Genomic DNA, 26,217 nt, shown 5'->3' on the forward strand with positions numbered 1-26,217 from the left:
GGTTAAATTTGTATCGCTTTAGTAAGTCTACAGTCTCCTATCTGAAGGCATTGCCTTGTTAGAGCATTTAGGGAATATTCATTCAAAAACTATAGTTATTTTCTTATCTAACCTACACGCAGATATGATTATCGACCATGATATTCTTTCCTAACATTCTAATGTCAGTATATCCGTTTGAGGGACTAATATTTCTATAACTATTGGCACTCACGTGTAAATATTCTGTCAATGAAAAAATCTAGTTTGAATTTAAAGGTAAGTACAGTGCAAACGCATGACCAATTAGAATTGCACATTTTTTAAAAAGGTTTTAATGACATTTGCGGATGGATAACATAATAGTGTGATTTTTTTAATGGTCTATATCAATAATAATTTTAAAAAATTACTAGGGTAACAAAGAACTAATGATATTTACATAAGTTAATACAATTGCTATTGAATGTCTCCGTTAATTTTTAGTGTACTCTTCAGAGAAACAGCTGAATTTAGATTAAACAGCAGCAAGGGTACAGGCAGTATCAACATTTCCATGATATAAATCATTAATCTCATATATTGTTTTTTGAATGTCTGTTTCTAAATTATTAAAGCTAACAAAACAAAATAACTTAATTCCATCACCACAAACTTACTGATCGCAGTTTTTGCACCGTTTCTCAATATGTGAAATTAGATAACAGAAGGGGCTTAAGTTCAAATAATAAAAGCAACATGTTTTAGCTATAGTTAACAGATTTAAATTACCTAATACAGATGTATTAATCCAATATTAAGTTTAAAGTTTAAATAAATAAAATATCACTTCATAAATATCAAATTAAACCTAAATTATCTTAAATATGTATGTCAAAAAAACATATTTAAAAATTATATTACCAGTATATATAATCGTTATAACCCTTGTAGTTACGTTTCCGTTAATGCGGAGCTAAATCTTTTTTTGTGATACAAGAAAGACCACTGTTGCGAAGCTGTAAATAGTTCTGATTTAAACCATAAGTATCATACATGCAGCACTCAGGAAATTGCGCATTAATGTAATATAAGTCAGACTGGTATATAATCATTACTGTGTTACAAGAGAGACCACTATTGCTGACAAGTAAACAGTTCTGATTGGGGCCATGAGTATCATACATTATGCAGTTCTCAGGGAGTTGCGCATTAATGTAATATAAGTCATACTGGTATATAAACATTACTGTGTTACAAAAGAGACCACTATTGCTGACAAGTAAACAGTTCTGATTGGGGCCATGAGTATCATACATTATGCAGTTCTCAGGGAGTTGCACCACCAGCCACAAACATCGACATCAGTTACACTAATATTGTGTTATCGTAGAGACTTATATTGCTCACTGGGTATTTAGCTGATAAAATAAAATTTAGTTAATCTTTGTTATTAACTCCACATTAGTTATTTTAATATTAAACCTATTAGGGGAACTATAAAAGTATTTGTCAAAGAAAATTATTTACATTTACAATTTTGAAGATAGTATTTGTTTTATAGAAATATTTTTCAGTAATCTCCTATTTCATAAAATATTATTTCTTTAATTTTACTGCTGTATTCATCAAGCCCATATGACCATAAAACGAACTAGAGAATGTGTAATTTAAAACATTCATTGTGTATACTTATAAAGCAATTATTAATAATTAAATGTATTTTTTGTGAATAAATAGCAGGGGGTTTCCCCAAATCGTTGTAGTAAAAAAATAGAAATTAACTATCACAAGATTTGTTATTTTTATTGTTTATACATACAATTCTTATCTTTTATGAACATGAATTTTATCTTGCGGCCTTAATAATTCCCTATTAGTTACGTAACAAGGTTTGCCAGACCATGTGTCACATAACAGATCTCACTAAGAATAGGATGAGGGATATGAGCTATCGCCGAACTCAATAATGCCTCAATAAGTCTATAGCGCAATCGCTCTCAACATCTCCTGTGTACTGACAGGCTAATCGACAGATGAAAGAGAAGCTTTCCTGCTTACATGTTAACTTTTATCCAAACAAAATCTGTAGTGGTTCAGAGTGGATGGCATGCCGTATCAGTAGAAAATTCTGGTGCTTCTATTTAGGGAATACATTACAAAAGAATACTTTATATTTATAAGAGTGTACTTTATCTTTATAACTTTTGTAAATGTTTTTAACTGAATAAAGCCTTCTGTAAAATAATAATTAACGGCAAGCAAGGGAGGGCATGTTATCGTGTAAGTATATAGTGATTACCACTGACTTGGTCAGTAGTAATAGTAGTTAAACCAACATCGAATAACCATTAACAAATATCAACTAAGGAAGTCTTCACATGGACTCTAAACCATAATTTTCGAATTCTGGTCATATGTATGGGTAGATTGTTAAGCCAATGTCTAGTTTCAGTTCTTCAATTCCCTCGACAAGTGTACAGAGCTTGGTGATATGTAAAGGTTTTTGCAGACGCTTGGCGGTCCCAAAGTTAAGTAATAAAGGGCTACGTTGTGCCTGAATTTTCGCTTTAAACTAGAATTTGTTACTTCATTCGAGTGAGATTGATAAGTTTCAAGAGATATTTTATATTTAACATGCCAGTAAAAACAAATCCATTACAAAAAAGGATCATAAGTAAAAAGGAATGAGATCTACGAATGTTGTTTATTTTGAATTGTTAAATAGATTTTCTTGTGAAACTGAATTTCCATCATCTTTGGTCACTACATTGTTCCAGTTTGCTGATTATCGCTGCTGACATATCTGGAGTCTGGAAGCCAGTATTTCTGCAGCATAAAATAAATTAGTGCATCTAGTGGCACATTTAATAAGTGAGTGTGTTTTGTTTCATTTTGGACAAGAAGCTAAGTAATCTGCTACGTGATGGTCCTAAAAAGACATTTGCTCTTGAAACATCAGAATGTTCAAGATGGTAAGGTTTGTGGTAGGGGCCTTCCTCCTGTCGATATCTCACGAGGAAGGATGGTGGGCAATATCTCAGTCATGTCATCTTCATGAAGGGAAGGTCATCTCTGTTCCAGCCTCTCCAGTTAAAGCTGGCAGGACTAAGTACTCATATCCAGGCTAGCAACTGTTTTTAGCACTAAGGGATATTCACCCACTCCAATAGTCATCCCCCCATTAGACGAGACCTATCGTTCCTTCCTTCCACCCCAATATCTCGACATTCATTGTTAGTAATGAACTGATCCTGGACATTCATAGGGTTACTCGGATGATACTGACATGTCGATGTTTGCTGTACCCAGCGTAGGTTCAACGGGAATATATTGACCAGCTATAAGTTAATCGTCTTCTATAAACACTCACAGTCTGAGTAATACATTTTACCCTCTATTGAGGGTAAAATGTATTACTCAGACTGTTTAATGTCTGTTTAATGTCAAATGTATTAATGTCTGTTTCATTAGACCTGAACATTGTAATGATAGTTAGAAATTACAGACTTTATTAGTATATACAATTGTGAATAAACTTGTAAATACATGTCCATTCAATTAGCTTAAAAAATCAGATCAGTTTAAAGAATCGGTTTGCAAATAATGCATGGTTAAAAGAAAAAAGTGTTCCTTATATAATTAATTATCTATGCTTATTATTGTCAGAGGTTGGGTTTTCACCTTTAATAAAAGAAAAATACAATACTGTCTGATTTCCTTCTGTCTTTATCAGTTCGTACTGATACGCCGTCTTCAAATCCTTAGGATCAATATGGTTCATTACGCTGGTTTAAGAACCCACTCCAGTTGTGTCAACTCTTATCTGATGCGATGAGAGTCCAATTTACTAAAGATTGTGATAAATGTATACCTTATACGTATATAACTTTAATTTATGGAATAGTTAATCGCTTTAGCGCATATGTTTAAATATTGCTATATATTTCCTAATTTGCTTGAAAATTATGTTTGCTCACTTATTTACGAACTGAGTCTATGTTCACTCATCAGTCTGTCGTTGCATTCCTCACACACTGTCTCTCTTTTGCCTAATACTATTTTACGGAACGTTGTCTACATTTACTTGATCAGTGATGATCCGTTTTCACCAACATACTTGGATGGCAAGCATTCGACAACTTCTGCAGCTATATCTAGCTATTGACTAGCCAAATTGAGCGCAGTTTAAATTCGACTACTTAAGTACAAGCACAAGGTTTGAGATCACCAAAGCTTATAAGAAAATGTGTTACTAAACTATTAAAACAATCTCAAAATATAACAATGTTTAAACAAATTTTAAATCCCTTTACTATATATCTAAGCTTTAAAACTTGCAGCCTGACTAGATGGGAGATTATTAATTTTAATAAAATGAAAATAGGACATTCCAATGTAAGAGATACATACACCACTCTGTTTAAACTCTACATTGGATAAGGAATACATTTTAGATGTTAGTTCAACATGTGTCAGTTGAATGTACAATATAAATCTATATTGGAGAATGTAGTTTTAATTGAAAAAGAGGAACAGATATTCCCAGCAGTCTAATCGTGCCTATTTTATTTGCTGAGTCACATTACCATTAAATTATTTACGAACCATACTATGGCAAAATGTAGGCCTTTATTACTTAACTTCAGTACCGCTAAGCGTCTGTAAAAACCTTTACATATCTCCAAGCTCTGTACACTTGTCCAGGCAATTGAAGAACTGAAATTAGACATTGGCTTAGCAATCTACCCATCAAGATAACCGGAATTTAAAAATTATGGTTTAGAGTCCATGTGAAGACTTCCTTAGTTGATATTTGTTAATGATTATTCGATGTTGGTTTAACTACTATTACTACTGACTAAGTCAGTAGTAATCACTATATACTTACACGATAACATGCTCTCCCTTGCTTTCCGTTAATTATTATTTTACAGAAGGCTTTATTCAATTAAAAACATTAACAAAATTTATAAAGATAAAGTACACTCTCATAAATATAAAGTATTCTCTTGTAATGTATTCCCTAAATATAAGCACCAGAATTTGTAACTGATACGGCATGCCCTCTACTCTGAACCATTACAGATTTTGTTTGGATAAAAGTTAACATGTGAGCAGGAAAGCTTCTCTTCCATCTGTCGGTTGGCCTGTCAGTACACAGGAGATGTTGAGAGCGAATTGAGCTATGGATTTATTGAGGCATTATTGAGTTCGGCGATAGCTCATATCCCTTATTCTATTCTTAGTGAGATCTTTTATGTGACACATGGTCTGGCAAACCTTGTTACGTAACTCATAGGGAATTATTAAGGCCGTAATATAAAATGTATGTTCATAAAAGGTACGAATTGTATGTATAAACAATAACAATAACAAATCTTGTGATAGTTAATTTCTATTTTTTTACTACAATGATGTGGGGAAACCCCCTGCTATTTCTATTCACCAAAAACCCTTTAATTACTAATAATTGCTTTAAAAATATACAAAATGTATGTTTTAAAATAGGACACTTTCTCTAGGTGGTTTAATGGTCATATGGGCTTGATAAATACAGCAGTAAAATTAATAAAATAATATTTTATGAAATAGGAGATTACTGAAAAATATTCTCTATAAAACAAATACTATCTTCAAAATTGTAAATGTAAATAATTTTCATTGACAAATACTTTTAAAGTTACCCTAATAAGTTTAATATTAAATTAACTAATGTGGAGTTAATAAAAAAGATTAACTAAATTTTATTTTATCAGCTAAATACCCAGTGAGCAATATAAGTCTCTATGATAACACAATACTAGTGTAACTGATGACGATGTTTGTGGCAACTCCCTGAGAACTGCATAATGTATGATACTCATGGCCCCAATCAGAACTGTTTACTTGTCAGCAATAGTGGTCTCTCTTGTAAAAAAGTAATGATTATATACCAGTATGACTTATATTACATTAATGCGCAATTTCCTGAGTGCTGCATGTATGATACTTTTGGTTTCAATCAGAACTATTTACATCTTCGCAACAGTGGTGTTTCTTGTAACACAAAAAAAGATTTAGCTCCGCATTAACGGAAACGTAACTACAAGGGTTTTAGTGATTATATATACTGGTAATATAATTTTAAATACGTTTATTTGACATACATATTTAAGATAATTTAGGTTTAATTTGATATTTATGAAGTGATATTTTATTTATATAAACTTTAAACTTAATATTGGATTGATACATCTGTATTAGGTAATTTAAATCTGTTAATTATAGCTAAAACATGTTGCTTTTATTATTTGAACGTAAGCCCCTTCTGTTATCTAATTTCACATATTGAGAAACGGGGCAAAAACTTCGATCAGTAAGTTTATGGTGATGCAATTAAGTTATTTTGTTTTGTTAGCTTTAATACTTTAGAAAAAGACATTCAAAACACATTATATGAGATTAATGATTTATATCATGGAAATGTTGATACTGCCTGTACCCTTGCTGCTCTGTAATCTAAATTCAGCTGTTTCTCTGAAGAGTACACTAAAAATTAACATTCAATAGCAATTGTATTAACTTATCAAATTAAATCAAATCAAATCTTATTTATTGCATCGACAATTCTTACATTGTATGGCAAACGTCATGGTTTTTTAAATTTCTGTCATTCATATAACAATACACACTCATACATACAGTTTCACAGTTACGCCTCTTTCATACATCGCCAATGCAACCCACTTAGTACAACGGAGTCAGTTTTCTAATTGGGCGGTCTCCCAGTCGAATGCCAAAAACTCACCTGCATTATAGAATGCTTGTGACACCAAGAGTCTTTAACGCCTTGGGCGTTGGAGTATCTTTAATTGAATTGGGCAGTCTGTTGAGAAAATGAACACTCGCCTGCGAGGGCAGGCGTTCATAAACCACCGTTCTGTGTCTCCCAGTTCGGTAGTTTGCTCTACCACGTGTCTCATACATGTGTATGTCTTGGCCTCTGGTTAAGGCGCATTTACTCGCACAAAACAAAGTTGTTTTCCAAAATGTAGAGGCACGGCAGAGTCAACAGCTGCAATTTCTTGAAGGATTCCCTGCACGACTCTCTAAATTTGATTTTGGCGATTATTCGAATTGCTTTTTTTGGAGTCTGAATGCTCTTTGAAACTGTGTGTTTGCGCAAGCTCCCCAAAGGACCACTCCGTAGGCCAGATGGGGGTAAATCAGTCCATAATACGCCGTAATCAGTACCTGACTCGGGCAGTATTTGGCTAAAGATCTCAGAACAAAAATACCTGAGCAGACTTTGGCGCAAACATAGTCAATATGCTCATTCCAAGTCAGCCCTTGGTCAAGGTGCATTCCTAGGAATTTTGAAGAGTTGACTTCTTCCAGTGTGGAGTCATCTAACAAAATAGCAGGCTCACACTGGTTGCCCGCAGTGCGCAAGGCTATATTCAAAACGTTGGTTTTTGAAGGGTTTGTTGTAAGATTGAGGCTGTGGAAGTACTGGACACAGTTGTTGACGTCAACAAAAGCCTGTTGTTCCAAAACTTCACTTGATATTGCATTGAAAAAGAGAGTCGTATCATCGGCAAACTGCACTAATTTTGCATGCAGAAGCGATGATTTTACATCGTTGACGTAAAGCAGGAAAAGCACAGGACTGAGGATGGATCCCTGAGGGACTCCGTAACTCAGTTCTATTTTTTTGGACGACTTACTAGATATCTGGACAACCTGGGATCTGTGAGTTAGAAACGAGCTAAGCCATTTAAGAGGCAAACCTCGAATACCGTGAGACTCAAGTTTGTCAAGCAGTGTACCGTGGTCAACGCAGTCGAATGCTTTTGGACAGGTCTAAGAACACACCCATTGTGTGGTTACGACATTCAATCCCCTCTACAATCATATCGACAAGACTCACGACTGCGTCTGTTGTCGATTTGCTCTTCCTGAATCCAAATTGTTCACTGGAGAGCTGATTGTGTTCGTCCAAAAACTGAAGCATTCTTATAAGAAAAAGCTTTTCAAAAATTTTGCTCAGAACTGGCAAGATTGAGACAGGCCGATAATTGGTGATTGAAGCTGGGTCGTCTTTCTTGAAAATTGGGACAACTTTAGCAATTTTCAGGAGAGAGGGGAACACTCCTGTTTGGAATGAATAGTTTACCAATTGAGTTAAAGGTCTCACTAAATGCTTGCAGCATTTTTTTATGAGCCATGGAGACATTAGATTGAGGTCATTCGAGTAAGAACCATAGATATACCATAGATGGCATAATGTAAGAATTGTCGATGCAATAAATAAGATTTGATTTGATTTAATTTGATAAGTTAATACAATTGCTATTGAATGTTAATTTTTAGTGTACTCTTCAGAGAAACAGCTGAATTTAGATTACAGAGCGGCAAGGGTACAGGCAGTATCAACATTTCCATGATATAAATCATTAATCTCATATAATGTGTTTTGAATGTCTTTTTCTAAAGTATTAAAGCTAACAAAACAAAATAACTTAATTGCATCACCATAAACTTACTGATCGAAGTTTTTGCCCCGTTTTCTCAATATGTGAAATTAGATAACAGAAGGGGCTTACGTTCAAATAATAAAAGCAACATGTTTTAGCTATAATTAACAGATTTAAATTACCTAATACAGATGTATCAATCCAATATTAAGTTTAAAGTTGATATAAATAAAATATCACTTCATAAATATCAAATTAAACCTAAATTATCTTAAATATGTATGTCAAATAAACGTATTTAAAATTATATTACCAGTATATATAATCACTAAAACCCTTGTAGTTACGTTTCCGTTAATGCGGAGCTAAATCTTTTTTTGTGTTACAAGAAACACCACTGTTGCGAAGATGTAAATAGTTCTGATTGAAACCAAAAGTATCATACATGCAGCACTCAGGAAATTGCGCATTAATGTAATATAAGTCATACTGGTATATAATCATTACTTTTTTACAAGAGAGACCACTATTGCTGACAAGTAAACAGTTCTGATTGGGGCCATGAGTATCATACATTATGCAGTTCTCAGGGAGTTGCCACAAACATCGTCATCAGTTACACTAGTATTGTGTTATCATAGAGACTTATATTGCTCACTGGGTATTTAGCTGATAAAATAAAATTTAGTTAATCTTTTTTATTAACTCCACATTAGTTAATTTAATATTAAACTTATTAGGGTAACTTTAAAAGTATTTGTCAATGAAAATTATTTACATTTACAATTTTGAAGATAGTATTTGTTTTATAGAGAATATTTTTCAGTAATCTCCTATTTCATAAAATATTATTTTATTAATTTTACTGCTGTATTTATCAAGCCCATATGACCATTAAACCACCTAGAGAAAGTGTCCTATTTTAAAACATACATTTTGTATATTTTTAAAGCAATTATTAGTAATTAAAGGGTTTTTGGTGAATAGAAATAGCAGGGGGTTTCCCCACATCATTGTAGTAAAAAATAGAAATTAACTATCACAAGATTTGTTATTGTTATTGTTTTTTATACATACAATTTGTACCTTTTATGAACATACATTTTATATTACGGCCTTAATAATTCCCTATGAGTTACGTAACAAGGTTTGCCAGACCATGTGTCACATAAAAGATCTCACTAAGAATAGAATAAGGGATATGAGCTATCGCCGAACTCAATAATGCCTCAATAAATCCATAGCTCAATTCGCTCTCAACATCTCCTGTGTACTGACAGGCCAACCTATCGTTCCTTCCTTCCACCCCAATATCTCGACATTCATTGTTAGTAATGTACTGATCCTGGACATTTATAGGGTTACTCAGATGATAGCGACATGTCGGTGTTTGCTGTACCCAGCGTAGGTTCAACGGGAATATATTGACCAGCTATACGTTAATTGTCTTCTATAAACAGTCACAGTCTGAGTAATACATTTTACTCACAACACTTCTTCATCAGACCTGAACATTGTAATGATTAATTAGAAATTACAGACTTTATTAGTATATACAATTGTAAATTAATTGTAAATACATGTCCACTCAATTAGCTTAAAAAAGCAGATCATTTTAAAGAATCATTTGGCAAATAATGCATAGTTAAGAGAAAAAAGTGTTCCTTATGTAATTATCTATGCATATTATTGGCAGAAGTTGGGGTTTTAACTCGAAGAAAACAGAAAAATTTAAAAATATAATACTGTCTGATTTCCTTCTGTCTTTATCGGTTCGTACTGATCCGGCGTCTACAAATCCTTAGGATCAATATGTTTCATTACGCTGGTTTAAGAACCCACTCCAGTTATGTCAACTCTTATCTGATGCAATGAGAGTCCAATTTACCAAAGATTGAGATAAATGTATACTTATACATATATAAATTTAATTTATAGTATAGTTCTTCGCTTTAGCGCACATGTTAAAATATTGCTATATATTTCCTAATTTGCTTGAAAATTATGTTTGCTCACTTATTTACAAACCGATTCTATGTTCACTCATCAGTCTGTAGTTGCATTCCTCACACGCTGCCTCTCCTTTCTCTAATACTATTGTACGGAACGTTGTCTCCATTTACTTGATCAGTGATGATCCGTTTTCACCGACATACTTGGATGGCAAGCATTCGACATCTTCTGCAGCTATATCTAGCTAGTGACTAGCCAAATTGGGCCCAGTTTAAAGTCGACTACATAGTTACATGCAGAAGATCTGAGACCACCAAACCTTGTAAGAAAATGTGTTACTAAACTATTGAAACAATCTCAAAACACTAACTCGGTTTAAACAAATTTTAAATCACTTTACTATATATCCAAGCTTTAAAACTTGCAGCCTGACTAGATAATTGATTATTAATTTTAATAGAATGAAATTAGGACATGCCAATATAAGAGATGCATACACTACTCTGTTTAAAACTCTACAATGGATAAGGAAGACATTTTAGAACATATATTAGTAGAATGTACAATATAAATCTATATTAAAGAGTGGAGTTTTAATTGAAAAAGAGGAATAGATATTCACAGCAGTCTAATCATATTCTAATTTATTTACTGAGTAAAATTACCATTAACGTATTTACGAAAATAAAACTTATTTTATCAAATATTAAAAGATTTGTTTGAACACTTTTTACAAGATTATAAGTGCCATGAATTAGCACGGTATATTAAATTAATGTCAAAGTGCCAATAAACAGTGTACTTTGAGGCTTCACGGATAGTATTCAAAGCCAGCCATTTGGCAAAGCTGAAAAATGACAATAATTGAACAGATGAGCGCCTCTATGACTAAAGTACTTTCCTCTTAAAACAAATATATTTCCAATATTACTACAAGTTAGTGAAATATGGCGCATCTACATGAGAAGGAAACTGTTCCTTTGAAGATACGTTGTAGCAATTAAACTTTCAAGCTTCCCTCCAACCATATAATCAAGAGCTGTCAAACACAATTTAACTGTCTACATTATCAATTGTGTTCTAATTTCTACTGATTACATTTTCAAAGTTTATAAACGAGATTCTTTTGTATACTTTTGATAAGAAAATTGTATAAAATTATGCATTAGAACTTTTATTAATGTGTACTGTCTGTATGACGAACAGAGACTAGCACGATAAAATATTTTTTTACTTTCAGTAAAACACAAGAAGAGTCTCTGTTAAAACGAGCTGTCGTGCACAAAACGTAACAGATTTTGTAAATCCGATGCCTTTATAGGACGTTGGTGATTTAGTTTTTCGGATCTTAGAGAAATCAGTGATAAAAGTGCTATAATAACGATTATGTTTGATAAACTATCGTATATCTTGGAGTAATATTGCATTAATCCACAACTCAAATTAATTTATCACACTAATATTATAAATGCAAACGTTTTGAATGTTTGGATGTTTGGAGGTTTGTCCTCGAATCACGCTCAAACTTCTATACGGATTGTTCTGAAATTTGAAACAGGTATAGCTTTTGGTCTGAATTAACATTTAGAGTGCCTTTTACCACCCATAACATATTCATTTCACCAAATAAAGTCGAATTCAAATTGACACACAAAAAGTATTAAGTGGGTACCAACCGTATCTTTTAAATACAGCATGTCCCATAATCCTGTGACCAAACCTAAAAGACTCAAATTATTTCTATGGGATGAACTGAATGTCGATTGTAGTGATACAGTATGTAATTAACCTGAAAGGATTGAACTGTTACCCTACCCTGTCACCATTCCGTGCCGGTACAGCCCTGCATCAATAACTCACCAACTGCCTATTCAAGAGCAGATTGGCGCAGCGGAAGCGTGCTGGGCCCATAACCCAGAGGTCCGTGGATCGAAACCACGATCTGCTATTACCTTTTTATCTTGAATACATATTACGTTACATTTTAATCTGCAAGAAATAATTATCTAGTGGTAATTTGTAAAAAAATGTGGTATATAATTAATTTTAAAATAATTTAAACATTATTGTTGCTTTTTAATATTACATATTTACGTATTATCATTTAAGTACTAGTCTGCACTTTACTATCATCGTCTAAACCACTCAAACATTCAGTAGTTTAGTTCATATTTATAAGTAATATTTTGAACTAAACGTTAAATTATTAAAGCAAGGCAGATCCGTGGTAAGCTTCTAAGATGTAAACTGCGTATCTACAAACAAAAACTACACTACATGGTTTTAGTAGTTTTTTAACTCAGCTATTTGTGCAAAAAGTACCAAAATTGCTAAAATCGCTATAAAAATTTATAATATACTATTCAAAATAGTAAGATCAACTCGCTTACCAATTCAAAATAGTTCATTACGTTAATAGATTTTACATGAACATTTAGTGACATTTGATCCAATATAACTTCTTATACAATAACATTTTCTACTCTTTACAAAAGGCTGAGGTTTTGTATCGGTGGTTTCTTTTATACATAAAAGTACAAAAACTGTAGAATTGTGTATTTAATAACATTAGATTTCAATCAGCCATATCTGTTTCAAATTCAAACAAAACACAGGAATCAATAAGTTTCATTAAGCTGGTGTTGAAGTTCCTGCCAATCACATCAGGCCTCTTATAGGGTAAGGCTTCAACGATCCACTATAACGATCCATTATAGTTTTCAATAAGGATCAACATGTCCTCTGAAAATAATATCACTTGTATTCATTTAACACATAGCTTTGATTAGCTTTACGTATGTTTGTCTATCCCTTACATGTTGGGGCACAGGCAATAAAGGGAGTAGTTGAGTGGCTCCTGATATAACATGATTTTGCGTTATATTAAATTGTGTTGCTGTGTTAAAAATTACTTAACGTTGATTATTGTTAGACTTTTTATTACAATCATTATTTGATTAGTTTATTATTGAATGCATATAAAGTTACGATGAGCTTTTAACATAATTAAACTAAGATAATTTTAAATATATTTTTATTTTATAAATAATGTATGTATTTCGTATTTTAATGATTAGGAACCATTCATAAAATATGTTGCTCCTTATAGTTCATTAAACCAGCTTTTAATCAGTGTAAGGTATGATATATAAATATTGTAACTAATATTTAATTGTACTCATCATTAGACAGGATATCAGGATTATAGACATTAGCCATTGTATTCTGTCATTAATAACTAGCATCTGCTCTCTTATTCAGGATAGAAAATTAAAAAAAAATGTTTACACTTACCTTGTGACACGCACTAATTAGTTCCTCAAAACTATTACCTGAATCCAAAACAGAAAAGACTAAAAGAAAGCTAATGGAGTGCAACACAAACCGAGTGTAATTCAATTTAATTCGTACAAAATAATACGATAATTTTCATAAAAGTATTTATAGGAAAATTCTTTTTTCTAAGAATATATTGCTCTGTTTTTTCTGAACTGTAAAATTTTCTTATGTCTTTAGATGGTCTTTAACAAATGACAAAAAACTAGTTTCACCACTTTTCAGATAATGACAGTGTAAAGGGTTCATGTAACTATCAAGATGAGAAAAATAGACGAGAGGCAGCCGCTATGCCAAGGTTATCTCGGCAAATTCCAAATGACTGAGAAATCCACTAATTTATGAAGAACTTCAAAACTTTAAAGTAATATAATTCTTTAATGGTGCAAGAAGACTTAGAAAAACGTAAAAAATAAAATTTCTTACTTCGTCTATTCGGTTCCTACAGTGTTTAACCGAAGTGTTGTCAGATTATGATTTGTCAACAGTGCGACATTACTTAGTTGTGCAGATACCTATTCACGCCACCAATGAGTTGTGGTGTACATTTGTATCATCATCATTTATATCAATGATACTTGGATTGACGTCTACGTATCATTGTATAAGTGCGGCAACTCTAATGATGTGTAACGAGGCTACAGATAACATTCAGTACAAGTCTATTGTGGTTATACAGGGTGACCATTAAGTCATAGGACGATGTTATAACTTTTAAACGACAAGAGATATCATAACCAAAGTTTGTATACCGTTATTGGAAATTGTAAGATACTTTTCTGTGTACATAGTGGTCGGATTTCACCTTTGGGGAACGGTCCGTCGGTGGTTATAAGAAAACCTTTAATGACAGCCTATGTTGAGTTGTAGATCATTTTAAATTTCTACTTAAACTGAAAACAATGCCGGAAACCGGACTTTAAAAGGTTGATCCAGTCGGAAGAAATCGCTGTTCAAAGTTTAAAAAGTTTTGAATACCATTATTCCATAAGAAATAATTAATACTGTAGCTGTTAGAAGTAAGTGGAATCATAATTTCCCCAATCAAACTCCAATCATAATTTCCATAGGTTTCCTATGGAATCTTTTACGAACAGATGACAGGTTTCGATGACGCTCGTCATTTAAACTAATTGACTGAAGCTGCCTTACCTTACTCTCTTTATTAGGATTCAAATTGTAGAACACATTCAAAACATATTTGAAACATTAACATCATCGATTTAAATGTATACATTTTTATATCAATCGTCTGATAGATAAGACTCGTTGCGGAGTATAGGAACTTGCGCATCTTGTATTAATAAATGTTATATATAGCAATTGATATAATGGAAAACATTGAACACATCTCCGCTGAAACAAAGCCCCCTGATTTAAAGAGATATATCTTAAACCTATGTTTTATCGGCAGTCGTGAGGTGAGTCAATATTTCTGTTGACTTTCTTGTTTTTGTAACATCGAATTATTAGTAGAGGAACGTGGAGTTTCTATTGTGCTGTATCGTTTGTGATTAATGATATTGTGTATGCTTTATAACTTTCTCTTTCCAGCATTCAGACTTAACATGCCTTAAAAGCGTGCAGTTTTCAAAAACAACTTTTCGTCGGCACTACACTAATATGAAATTATAAAATATCCTACTTCACTATATATTTACTTACTTTGGCCATGATAACAAAGTAACGTTTTCAAACCGGCAAAGTTCTTTCTTCACAAATTGCTTATATTCAAAAAATATAAACTTTGCAAAATAATATTTACACCCTTTCATTTTTTTATCAAAACGAAAAAAAACTATATTAATATTGTGATTATAAGCGTTATTATATTTTATAACAAAATATTTAAAAGCAAAGATTAAACAAACAAGTTACCTAACTTTTATTTGTATTTGGAAAACCTTCATGACTTCAAAAGATTTGTACTTTTACTTTTATTTTAAGATTTTTGTATACATTTAATACCCATTGGAAAATTACAAAAAAAACAACTTAACCAACATAAAATGGTTTATGTATATACATATATATTATATACACATATATAATATTTTTTATCATATCAGTTTTTGATGATCATAAAAGTAAAATGATGAAGTTGGGCTTCCTTTTTATTTCTTAGACTGTACATCTTTTTACGAAGAAAAACATCCCATAGACTTAAAATTCTTCATTAAACTTCATTTATGTACTAGCGGCACTGAATACCATGATGGTACCTTTTATTCCATAATATTTTCATATTGGTCTTATAGGTAACCATGCTGGAAACGATGAAATATCGGAATAAATCAATTTTTCTACAACTAAACTTATAAACTGTGTACAAACTTATGAGATTTTAAACTTTTTTATAGAATAAAAATAAAATATAATATACTTCAATCAATGTAAATATTAGACACCAGCGCCCTCTTGCGTATTAGTAAGCCTGCTAGTTAGCTTACCGGAAATTGTATTGTTTGAGTACTGATATAAAACCTAATGTACTCAAAACATGTGAGAGAAACATGTGAAAAGATAGCTCACGTAAGATTTCACCTGCACTCTTAAAAGTTTTCATTGTTCGGTAATTCTAAGCAATATATGGGTCAACCTCGATTTTTCTCATATTACAATATAATGTTCCAATAGTCAATTAGAAAAGGAAATGACTAGAATTTCTTACCGGAAAGCAGTTATAGGGACTTTCACTTTCTTCCGGTTACGATCAGTCTTTTCTATCCTGTTCCAACATCGAAACACGTGATCCGTTTCATTTAAGGTCATTTGACCCCCGCAACTCGGACATGTTTTATTACGTGGTAAAACTCCGTGGTCGTACAAACTATAAATAACGCTAACGTAAACTCGCACGAATTACACAAAAAAGGATTAACATCCGAACGGCTGCACATCACGATAGCAACTGATTAGGACCGGCCGCCAGTGACTGATAACGCCGCGCGGACTGAAATTAATTCAGTATATAACCAGATCACGCACGATGCCTGCCCGCTGCGCAGCGCTTCGCGCTGCTTGCTCTTTTAGAAAAAAAATTAACTCGAGTAGTTCCAAATTTGAAGCCCAGATCACGTCAGTGCCCCTGATCACTAATAGGTAATTCTAAGCAATATATGACCGTCTGGCGGTTGCCTGCTCCCTATAACTGCTTTCCGGAAAGAAATTCTAGTCATTTCCTTTTCTAATTGACTATTGAAACATTATATTGTAATATGAGAAAAATCGAGGTTGACCCATACATTGCTTAGAATTACCCATTATTCTTTATTTCTACGTAGACGAGAATGAGTTATAGGGCGGTAAATGTCTAGTCATGTAACGTGGCTTAACGTACGAACATGTCCTAGTAAGCGTCAGGAACATTACTCAGCAGACTCATCGGTCAAAATATACACCAAATCGGGCAGTGTTAAAATCGTTATAAATATTAAATGTAGAACTAGCAACTTGAGTTACATTTTAATGAGAAGATAAAAACATTAAATAATATTTGGATCATAATAGAGGTAACCCATATGGCTTTATTACAAATGTGTGGCTGCTAAGTATTTCCTATGAATATTAAGATTTGGGCCCTAACCGAATTACATGTTGTGGGTTTAAATTTATTATTTATTATAGAAACTAGAAACTTTATTATAGATATCTAAATCCATTTCTATACATTCATTGCATAATAACAATAACTATGAACAAGTTATATATTTGAATTAATTAAAGTAACAGTAATAACTATATAATTAACAATAATAACAATTTATAATGAATGTATACTTTTTCTATACACAAATTAATATCTTGCGGAATAGAAACGCGTTAACAACAAAATTAAACTTTGTAAACCGTATTAAAAATATCTATCTATATATATATATATATATATATATATATATATATACAAAATAAAATATCTACAGTAACAGAATAAAATATTCTGACCATAGTGCCGGCTGACGTTTAAGGTAAGAGTTGTCGGCGGCAGCCACAATTCTTTCTCTATTCCCGATATATAATCAAAAATATTAAAGTATACTTTGGAATGTGTTTCCAACGTATTTCAAACATTCATACAAATCGGCTGACGTATATTCACCTTGCGGCTACTTAAAAATGTATATTCATTTGTATAGTGCGATACTCAGATTATATACATTACATATATATATATATATATAAATATAATGGTAGGCCAGGAAAGTAATTTTTTGATTGTAATATAAAGACGAATTATAACAAGGTATATATATATATATTATATATATATATATATATATATATATATATATATATATATACCTTGTTATAATTCGTCTTTATATTACAATCAAAAAATTACTTTCCTGGCCTACCAGATAATTCTGAGTGCAATATTATTTTACATGAAAGGATAACGTTTTAGTTACATTCTTTCCTTGGTAATAAAAATAAAACAGATTACATTGTGGCATTTTACAAACACTTATAAGTGAAATTACAAATTCGTTAAGAATTTTAATAGTTACTCTACCTACATGAGCGAGTAGCAAGGTATCACTAGCAGCATGTAACCTTTAATAGAGAATGTTGTAGTAATAGACGAGTATGGTATATTATTAACTTACTTCAGAAGGATTCGTGATTCAATAGAGCCTTACCTTTGTAGGGAGAAGTCTAAGGATGGAGAGTGTATCTGTTGTCATTAGCCTAAAGTTACGATATACAATTTTTTTATCGTTTGGAGAAATATGTACAATAATATTGTATTGTTGAATGCAAGTTTCAGTATGTTTATTTTTTTTAGAAAATTAAAGAAATAAGGTTCTAATTAGAAGTATTAAAAAAAGAAGTGAGCTACTAGATTTCTTCCTGAAAACCATCTTATAAGGCAGATATTTACACGTATTCATACAGTTAAATGATATAATTTGGAGTTTCATGGTTACTTTTAAAGGTATAAAAGTTTACATTACAATTAAATTTAGTAAGCCGTGGTAAGCTTTATACTAATATACAAGGTAAAGTAATAATATTGCATATGATATCCAACATACCGGATTCAACATACAACAATAATATAACACATCTTTTAGTAATAATATAAATTATATAAGCATAAAGTATTTTAAATTATTCAATGCTATGGCACTATGTACTCATAACTTTTACTCATCATCTATATATATAAAAATGAATGTTTGTATGTTTGTCCTTTATGGAATCGTGAACTATTGGACCGATCATGATGAAAATTTGTACGTATATGTATTTTTTCCACGGAGAAGGTTTATAAGCTATGCCCATCCCTTTCCCGATTCAGGATTCCGCCCCACTGGTTACAGAAATACCCATAAGAAATGCATTGCAGCAAACATATGTTAACGTCTTTTCAAATTTTTAATCAGCTGTTCTTTGTAAACATATATTACACTTATAGTTTTAAAGCATAGAGTAAGCTTAAGAGAAACGACCAAATTTTGTTTAAAACTGTTTTTGCAATCACTGTTAAACATAGACTTTACTATCCAGATAATACAATTCAAATTTGACGTAAAAATTCACCTTTAACTGCAATATTTATTTAATATAAACCATGCTCATGCTTGATCAGAAGAGTAATGCAGATATCATAATTACTATCTTACGTTGGCTACAAATATAAAGAATGTTATAAAAATCAACCTTAGTTGTTTTTTTTGACAGAAGTATGGTTCTCAAAACTCCGTGTGTACATATTCTCTCGATCGAGACAACAAGCAAGCTCAATCGTGGCATCGGAGATATAACTAATTTAATCTAAAATTTATTATAGTAAAAAAAAAATTTACTAAGTAATATAAGGACTTCGGTTCTTAAGATTTGCGTGCGAAGCCGTGGGGTAACAGCTAGATAGAGGCAGGAATATGGTACATACCTTCATAATACGCCCAAGAGGCTCACGATGGAACGACTATCAATTATCTCAGCAATGTTTAGAATGTGATAGAAAAAGAATAAGTGAATATAGTGTACTGTTTTCAACGGGAAATTGCGTGCGAAGCCGCGGGCAACTTTTGCAAAAAATTATTGAAATGCGCAGCAAAGCGCGCCGGGCCCGCTAGTTAATCATTAAAATTATAAAGTTTTATACCTAAAAGTCTACACTGAAGTCATACTCCATTACCTGACCTAACTAGCAGTTATTTTTTAACAAACTTTAAAGGTCAATTATATTCTTGTTATAAGATAAAATGAATAAGTGCAGTTTTATAATTCTTTTCTTACTAACAGGTTGGCAATACTTTTGTTGTCTGCTGCAGTTGGCAGCGGAACCTTCCCAGCCCCCCACTTGAAGCAGATTTAGAGGACGAGGACCTGAGTGAGTACAAACTTTGCTTTGAAGCAACTTAGCAAAATTGCATTCAGTACTCCCTAATAAGTTACATTAAAATAACAAAACATATAAACTTTTTTTTAGATTGCATTTGTTGACCTATTCTACATATTTTATAATTAATTCTATTTAATTAATACTTTTATTCCTATATTTGCTACGTTTAATGGTTTAATGAAATATTTTCCAAAAATAGTGCCTATTAAAAATATTTTTATTTCAAAATATCAAAACTTGTAGTTTTAAAGGTGTATGGAACGTTTAAAAATACATATATAACAGTGGAATTTATGTTATTTCATTGAAATATAAGCAGACAAGATACACATATAACAAGATAACAAGAATTATTGTCTGGAATTATTAAATTTATTATAATGTGAGAACCTCTGTACCAAAGTGTTGAGTTTAGCTCCAATTTCCTTTCTCTTTATGCAGCGTCTGAAATCTTACATTGTCCAGGAGAAATAAGGAGGACGGAATATTGCAGAGAAATATATTTTTTTTTACTTATAAAAACTACGAGGGCATTCCAATTCTGCTATTTTAAACATAAACTACAGATGTTAGAAAATTAAGTACGATATTTTAAATATCATCCAGTGATCATCGCCTATTATAAGAGTAATGGGTTTGTCATTTAGAAAGGATATTCGCCTGCTTTCAGCAGGAAATTGCATTTAAAGCTGTGAATAGCTGATAGTGTAAGTCTACAGTTAAATTAAATGGTATAAATATTGTTCAGGGAGTCCTTTTAGACACTTGAGAGCTATAAACCGTTTATTGTCAGTAATTTTATTGACAAGGATGGACTTAAGGTGTTCATGGATGGAGAGTGGTTAAATTTTTATCGCTGTGGTAAGTTTACAGTCTACTATCTGAAGGCATTGCCTTGTTAGAGCATTTAGGGAACATTCATTCAAAAACTATAGTTATTTTCTTATCTAAACTACACGCAGATATGATTATCGACCATGATATTCTTTCCTAACATTCTAATGTCAGTATATCCGTTTGAGGGACTAATATTTCTATAACTATTAGCACTCACGTGTAAATATTCTGTCAATGAAAAAAACTGGTTTGAATTTAAAGGTAAGTACAGTGCAATCGCATGACCAATTAGAATTGCACAATGTTTTTAAGGTTTTTATGACATTTGCGGATGGATAACATAATAGTGTGATTTCTTTAATGGTCTATATCAATAATAATTTTAAAAAATTACTAGGGTAACAAAAAACTAATGATATTTACATAAGTTAATACAATTGCTATTGAATGTCTCCGTTAATTTTAGTGTACTCTTCAGAGAAACAGCTGAATTTAGATTAAACAGCAGCAAGGGTAACAGGCAGTATCAACATTTCCATGATATAAATCATTAATCTCATATAATGTGTTTTGAATGTCTTTTTCTAAAGTAATAAAGCTAACAAAACAAAATAACAAAAACTTAATTGCATCACCATAAACTTACTGATCACAGTTTTTTGCCCCGTTTCTCAATATGTGAAATTAGATAACAGAAGGGGCTTAAGTTCAAATAATAAAAGCAACATGTTTTAGCTATAGTTAACAGATTTAAATTACCTAATACAGATGTATCAATCCAATATTAAGTTTAAAGTTTAAATAAATAAAATATCACTTCATAAATATCAAATTAAACCTAAATTATCTTAAATATGTATGTCAAATAAACATATTTAAAAATTATATTACAAGTATATATAATCATTATAACCCTTGTAGTTACGTTTCCGTTAATGCGGAGCTAAATCTTTTTTTGTGTTACAAGAAACACCACTGTTGCGAAGATGTAAATAGTTCTGATTTAAACCAAAAGTATCATACATGCAGCACTCAGGAAATTGCGCATTAATGTAATATAAGTCATACTGGTATATAATCATTACTGTGTTACAAGAGAGACCACTATTGCTGACAAGTAAACAGTTCTGATTGGGGCCATGAGTATCATACATTATGCAGTTCTCAGGGAGTTGCACCACCAGCCACAAACATCGTCATCAGTTACACTAGTATTGTGTTACCATAGAGACTTATATTGCTCACTGGGTATTTAGCTAATAAAATAAAATTTAGTTAATCTTTGTTATTAACTCCACATTAGTTAATTTAATTTTAAACTTATTAGGGTAACTATAAAAGTATTTGGCAAAAAAATTATTTACATTTACAATTTTTAAGATAGTATTTGTTTTATAGGGAATATTTTTCAGTAATCTCCTATTTCATAAAATATCATTTTGTTCATTTTACTGCTGTATTCATCAAGCCCATATGACCATTAAACAAACTAGAGAATGTGTCATTTAAAACATACATTTTGTATATTTTTAAAGCAATTATTAATAATTAAATGTTTTTTTGTGAATAAATAGCAGGGGGTTTCCCCACATCGTTGTTGTAAAAAAATAGAAATTAACTATCACAAGATTTGTTATTTTTATTGTTTATACATACAATTCGTATCTTTTATGAACATGAATTTTATTTTACGGCCTTAATAATTCCCTATTAGTTACGTAACAAGGTTTGCCAGACCATGTGTCACATAAAAGAAAGATCTCACTAAGAATAAGATGAGGGATATGAGCTATCGCCGAACTCAATAATGCCTCAATAAGTCCATAGCTCAATTCGCTCTCAACATCTCCTGTGTACTGACAGGCTAATCGACAGATGGAAGAGAAGCTTTCCTGCTCACATGTTAAATGTTATCCAAACAAAATCTGTAGTGGTTCAGAGTGGATGGGATGCCGTATCAGTAGTAAATTCTGGTGCTTATATTTAGGGAATACATTACAAAACAATACTTTATATTTATAAGAGTGTACTTTATCTTTGTAACTTTTGTTAATGTTTTTAATTGAATAAAGCCTTCTGTAAAATAATAATTAACGGAAAGCAAGGGAGAGCATGTTATCGTGTAAGTATATAGTGATTACTACTGACTTGGTCAGTAGTAATAGTAGTTAAACCAACATCATCGAATAATCATTAACAAATATCAACTAAGGAAGTCTTCACATGGACTCTAAACCATAATTTTTAAATTCCGGTCATATTGATGGGTAGATTGCTAAGCCAATGTCTAATTTCAGTTCTTCAATTCCCTGGACAAGTGTACAGAGCTTGGTGATATGTAAAGGTTTTTACAGACGCTTGGCGGTCCTGAAGTTAAGTAATAAAGGCCTACATTTTGCCTGAATTTTGCTTTATTCTAGAATGTGTTATTTAATTCGAGTGAGATTGATGAGTTGCAAGAGATATTTTATATTTACCATGCCAGTAAAAACAAATCCATTACAAAAAAGATCATAAGTAAAAAGGAATGAGATCTACGAATGTTGTTTATTTCGAATTGTTAAATAGATTTTCTTGTGAAACTGAATTTCCATCATCTCTGGTCACTACATTGTTCAAGTTTGCTGATTATCGCTGCTGACATCTCTGGAGTCTGGAACCCAGTATTTCTGCAGCATAAAATAAATTAGTGCATTGAGTGGCACATTTAATAAGTGAGTGTTTTTGTTTCATTTTGGGCAAGAAGCTAAGTAATCTACTAGATGATAGTCCTAAAAAGACATTTGCTCTTGAAACATCAGAATATTCAAGATGGTAAGGTTTGTGGTAGGGGCCTTCCTCCTGTCGATATCTCACGAGGAAGGATGGTGGGCTATATCTCAGTCATGTCATCTTCATGAAGGGAAGGTCATCTCTGTTCCAGCCTCTCCAGTTAAAGCTGGCAGGACTAAGTACTCATTTCCAGGCTAGCAACTGTTTTTAGCACTAAGGGATATTCACCCACTCCAATAGCCATCCCCCCATTAGACTAGACCTATCGTTTCTTCCTTCCACCCCAATATCTCGACATTCATTGTTAGTAATGAACTGATCCTGGACATTCATAGGGTTACTCAGATGATAGTGACATGTCGGTGTTTGCTGTACCCAGCGTAGGTTCAACGGGAATATATTGACCATCTATACGTTAATCGTCTTCTATAAACACTCACAGTCTGAGTAATACATTTTACTCACAACACTGTTTCATCAGACCTAAACATTGTAATGATTAATTAGAAATTACAGACTTTATTAGTATATACAATTGTAAATTAACTTGTAAATACATGTCCACTCAATTAGCTTAAAAAAGTAGATCATTTTAAAGAATCAGTTGGAAAATAATGCATGGTTAAAAGAAAAAAAGTGTTCCTTATGTAATTATCTATGCATATTATTGTCAGAAGTTGGGTTTTCACCTTTAAGAAAAGAAACATTGAAAAATATAATACTGTCTGATTTCCTTCTGTATTTATCAGTTCGTACTGATCCGCCGTCTACAAATCCTTAGGATCAATATGGTTCATTACGCTGGTTTAAGAACCCACTCCAGTTGTGTCAACTCTTATCTGATGCGATGAGAGTCCAATTTACCAAAGATTGAGATAAATGTATACCTTATACGTATATAAATTTAATTTATAGTATAGTTCATCGCTTTAGCGCACATGTTTGAAATATTGCTATATATTTCCTAATTTGCTTGAAAATTATGTTTGCTCACTTATTTACAAACTGATTCTATTTTCACTCATCAGTCTGTAGTTGCATTCCTCACACACTGTCTCTCATTTCTCTAATACTATTGTACGGAACGTTGTCTTCATTTACTTGATCAGTGATGATCCGTTTTCACCGACATACTTGAATGGCAAGCATTCGACAACTTCTGCAGCTATATCTAGCTAGTGACTAGCCAAATTGGGCGCAGTTTAAAGTCGACTACTTAGGTACAAGCACAAGATCTGAGATCACAAAAGCTTGTAAGAAAATGTGTTACTAAACTATTGAAACAATCGCAAAATATAACTCGGTTTAAACAAATTTTAAATCACTTTACTATATATCCAAGCTTTAAAACTTGCAGCCTGACTAGATGGGAGATTATTAATTTTAATAGAATGAAAATAGGACATGCCAATATAAGAGATACATACACCACTCTGTTTAAACTCTACAATAGATAAGGAATACATTTTAGTTTTAGAACATGTGTTAGTAGAATGTACAATATAAATCTATATTGGAGAATGGAGTTTTAATTGAAAAAGAGGAACAGATATTCCCAGCAGTCTAATCATGCTCTAATTTATTTGCTGAGTAAAATTACCATTAAAGTATTTACGAAAATAAACTTATTTTATCAAATATTAAAAGATTTGTTTGAACACTTTTTAGAAGATTATAAGTGCAATTAATTAACACGGTATAATAAATTTACGTCACAGTGCCAATAAACAGTGTACCTTGAGGCTTCATGGATAGTATACAAAGCCAGCCATTTGGCAAAGCAGAAAAATGATAATAATTAAACAGATGAGTGCCTCTATGACTAAAGTATTTTCCTCTTAAAACAAATATATTTCCAATACTACTACAAGTTAGTAAAATATGGCGCATCTACATGAGAAGGAAACTGTTCCTTTGAAGATACGTTGTAGCAATTAAACTTTCAAGCTTCCCTCCAACCATATAATCAAGAGCTGTCAAACACAATTTAACTGTCTACATTATCAATTGTGTTCTAATTTCTACTGATTACATTTTCACAAGTTTATAAAAGAGATTCTTTTGTATACTTTTGGTATGAAAATTGTATAAAGTTGTGCATTAGAACTTTTATTAATGTGTACTGTATGTATGACGAACAGAGAGTAGCATAACAAAATGTGTTTTAACTTTCAGTAAAACACAAGACGAGTCTCTGTTAATACGAGCTGTCATACACGAAACGTAACAGATTTTGAAGATCCGATGCCTATATAGGACGATGGTAATTTCGTTTTTCGGATCTTAGAGAAATCAGTGATAAAAGTGCTATAATAACCAATGTGTTTGATAAACTAACGTACATATTGGAGTAAAATTTCGAAGCATTATTCCACAACTCAAATTAATCTATTATCTTTTATAATTTATTATATTATCAACATTATTACATACATATTTTATTATTATTATTAATTATAAAGTTATTATTTTAATTTTTACTTAATATGTAACATACCATGTTCAGATTGTTGAATAAAGAGTACGAAAAACCGATAACATAATTTGGTA

At 31.8% G+C, this 26,217-nt stretch overlaps 1 non-coding gene across 1 annotated transcript; it reads left to right on the plus strand.

Annotated features, from left to right (window-relative positions):
• The first annotated feature begins 12,246 nt into the window (after positions 1 to 12,246).
• On the plus strand, positions 12,247 to 12,318 carry Trnam-cau. Its single transcript has one exon. It is a non-coding gene; the product is annotated as a tRNA-Met (tRNA).
• Positions 12,319 to 26,217: the final 13,899 nt, after the last annotated feature.

Source organism: Homalodisca vitripennis, chromosome 7 (genome assembly GCF_021130785.1).
Source record: "Homalodisca vitripennis isolate AUS2020 chromosome 7, UT_GWSS_2.1, whole genome shotgun sequence".
Lineage (NCBI taxonomy): Eukaryota > Metazoa > Arthropoda > Insecta > Hemiptera > Cicadellidae > Homalodisca > Homalodisca vitripennis.